The sequence below is a fragment of the Notechis scutatus genome, unplaced genomic scaffold (assembly GCF_049901735.1).
Source record: "Notechis scutatus isolate UNSWTSFEM ecotype Mainland unplaced genomic scaffold, rNotScu1.2 NSCUCTG200, whole genome shotgun sequence".
NCBI classification, from domain to species: domain Eukaryota; kingdom Metazoa; phylum Chordata; class Lepidosauria; order Squamata; family Elapidae; genus Notechis; species Notechis scutatus.
The window spans coordinates 1-3455 of record NW_028263072.1 but is presented as its reverse complement, the minus strand read 5'-3'; the positions used below and the strand labels follow the sequence as shown (position 1 = coordinate 3455).

Below are 3455 nucleotides of genomic sequence, written 5' to 3'. Positions count from 1 at the left end.
AGGCAGGAGCGACAGAGCGAACGACTCGACCAACCCGGATACATCAGGCAGGAGTCGCAGCTATAGGCCCGGCTCACCCTTCCAGGCGGTTCCATCGAGAAGCTTGAGAGCGACACGGAGCCCGTCCGAACCCGACGACGACCAGAGACATTATGAACCGCGCAAGTCAAGTAGGCAGGTCCGAAGACCCGCCTACTTACGTGACTACATTACCCCGCCCTTTGGATGGAACCAAGAGGGGAGGGGTGTTCCATATTAGCAGGCTCGAAACCCTGGGTTCCTATTGGTCCAGGCAAGCCGGATCGTGATTGGATGGCTTGAATGTTCCTGATTGGCTCATAGAGGGTTTGCCGCAATTGGCTGAAACCAAGCGCGGCAAACTCAAAGAGTTGTCATTGGCTGCCTAGCCGCAGCCAGGTCTATAAGAAGAGCTGCCGCGCGCTAGGGTTTTTGTTTCAGAATCTAGCTGCTTAATAAAGAGCTGTTGTTCACTACTCAAGCCTCGTCTATTCATGGGACCCACCGACCGAACTTAACAGTTTGGCTTCGTTCAGTCGGAGCCTCCGGTTTCCTGGTTTCCCTAAAAATGGGGGCTCTGCTTTCATTGCGTCTCCCTGGTTCTGCCTTTGATATTTGTCTCTCTTGTCCTCTTTCAGGTTATCGGGGTCTTTGTGCAACCATGCTGGTTTCGTTTGGGATCCCCCTTCCCTTCTTTCCCTTCCCTTCCCTTTCCTATTCCTTTTCCTCCTCCCTTCCTCATCTATTGACTTCACTTCCTTCCCATTCCTTTTCCTTTCCTCCTCCTATTTATTTCCTTTCCTTCCGTTCTAATCCTGCCTTCAAAAGAAAAGCTCCATGGGTGACTTCGAAGTATCCTCAGGGGAGTCTGAGTTCCCATGGAAAGACAAGGGGGAGAGACCCATCCACCTCCTTTGTGGGTCTCTCTGACCCTCCCCCCGATTTCTTCCCTTCTGCTGGGACTCGGGGGGACCCCGAGGGGGTTTCCCTCCTGCCTCCGTCCAGACCGTTCCAGGCATCCTGGCTGGGCCTGTCGGTCAGCAGAGGAGCCGCTTTGTCTCTGGGCCCAAGTGGGCCCCCCTCCCATCAGACTCGGGGAAGGAGAGAGGGGCAGGAAAGACAGGGCTGGGGGGGGGGAAGTCTGAGAAACTGGGTGGTGGTGGGACTCATGGACCCTGTTCTGTCTTTCAATTGCTGGCTGAATATAAAGACAGTCAGGCAAACTACAAAGGCTTCCATACAAAGTTTCTTTATTGCATCACAAGGCATTCTTAAGGTATCACTCACAGTTATGTCGAGATTCATCTAATGTCCAAATCTTTGCATAGCTGACTTCATAGTGTGAAGTCCCGTAATGATGGAGCAAAGGGTGAGACTCCAGCACACTGCTGGGGTCCAAGCAAGAGTAAAGGCAACTCCCCCAACCCAACCAAGGGTCAATTCAGTGAGCAATCAGGATTACAGATGTGACCACATGAAATGAACTACATTTCCCATGATGCATTAACTACATTTCCCATGAGACATTCCCTTAAGGGGACAGCTCCCAATTCCCAATTAACTATATACTGTCTGGACAGTACAGGCCAGTTGCTTTCGTGGTGTGGAGACAATATGTCTGTCTGTGCTCCCTTCAAATCCCAAGAAAGAAATACTCAGACTCCATGGGTAGAGCAAAGTTATCCTTTTACTGGAAAATAAAGTGAAAGCTACAGATTTAATTCCGAATCTGAGAAATTGGCGGGATGATCACATATACAAAGGAATGGAAATGCTCCCACCCCCCAACGTCCAAAGTACTCTTCCAATTAAAAGTTCTGAATATGATCATGTGGCCATCTCCAGGTGGTGATGAGGCTTCTGTCAGTTGACCTTGACATATTTTGATAAAAGTTCGCAGTTGCGCAAAGGGGACAGAAGCTAGCCAAGAAACGGAAAGTTAAAGAAAGGAATTCCCTCCCTTGCTAACCACAGCAAAGGAATGCAAAACACCTCCAGCTTTCTTCCCCTCCAAGCCCCCTCCCTCCGTTGCTAATGACAGCCGAAAGAAATAGATTGGTATAGCAGCAGAGAAGCAATAGTTAGGATGCAGAATATACATATTATAGAAGATATCTTGAGGCTGACACAATAACTTGGTCCTCAACACCAATAATACCAAGGAGCTTATAGTGGATTATAGAAGGAACAGATCAGACCTCCAGCCCTTGTTTATCAATGGAGACCGAGTGGAGCAAGTGGCCAGTTTTAAGTTTCTGGCTGTTACCCTAAAAGAGGACCTGACCTGGGTGCTCACATTGCAGCCCTGGTCAAAAGGGCCCAGCAGAGATTATATTACATGGGACTTCTCAGGAAACAACCACTGAATGGAAAACTGCTGGTGACCTTCTACCGCCGCACCATAGAGAGCATTTTAACTTATTGCACCTCTGTAGGGTTTGCCAATTGCACCGGGGCAGATAGGACAGCACTCCAGAGGGTGAATGTCATTGCCCAGAAGATCATGGGTTGCCCTCTCCCCTCTTTGGAAGAGCTTTAGAGCTCCCGTTGCCTTAAGAAAGTTCAAAACATCCTCAAAGATCCATCTCATCCTGGGACCCACTTTTTTTTTTTTTTGAACTATGACCATCTGGCAGATGGTGCAGAATAATAAAAACGAGGACAAATAGGCTGAAAAACAGCTTCTATCCCAGGGCAGGAGCTCTGTTGAATTCTGCTGTATAGTGCGGTGTTGGTGTGGTGTCATGGGTGGGGTTTCGGTTCAATGTGTGGAGGGTGAAGGATGTTTGTGTTTTCATGGTTATGATGTGCACTGAAGATTTCGTTGAACAAGGTACAATGACATTAAACTCAACCACTGTCCCTTTTCCCCTCCCCTGCAGAGGAGAGAGAAGGGTGGCCTGGAGGGGCCTTTCCTGCCCCCCAGAAGCCCCTCCTTGCTCCTGGGAAGCTCCCCCTCCCTGAGCCGGGCCCCCAGTCCTGGTTCCTGCCCCTCCACGAGGGGGGACTTCGCTCCTGGGAGCCCCCCACTTGGCTCCTCTCTTTGGGGGAGAATGGAGGCCCAGGAGGAGAGACCAGGGTCCTTGTCCAGGCGCTGGGGGGTAGTCACAGCACTTTGGGTGGGGGGTTCCATTATGGTCGTAAGTTGAGGACCCTCTAGAGGCTCATTTGGAGGCCTCCTTCCCAAATGGGGCAGCCACATTGAACACAAAGACCCAAAATGGCGACCAAAGGCCCAGAGTGCAACTGAAGCGAGGCAGGTGGGGCCTCCTGGGACTTTGCCGCCTTCCTTACCTGGGCTGGGTCTCCACTTGGATCCCCCAGAGAGACACACACACATGCACACACACACGGAGTGTGGCTGTTGGGGCTGTACAGAGTCCCTCTTGCCTGGGGGATCCCCTCCATTCCAGCCTCCTCCTGGCCTGGGAGCCAAG

At 51.1% G+C, this 3455-nt stretch overlaps 1 long non-coding RNA gene across 1 annotated transcript; it reads left to right on the top strand.

Moving 5' to 3' along the window:
• Positions 1–1371: 1371 nt before the first annotated feature.
• Positions 1372–2248, top strand: LOC148128683 (uncharacterized). The gene is made up of 2 exons (XR_015746199.1): positions 1372–1621; positions 2140–2248. It is a non-coding gene; the product is annotated as an uncharacterized LOC148128683 (long non-coding RNA).
• The last annotated feature ends 1207 nt before the right edge of the window (positions 2249–3455 follow it).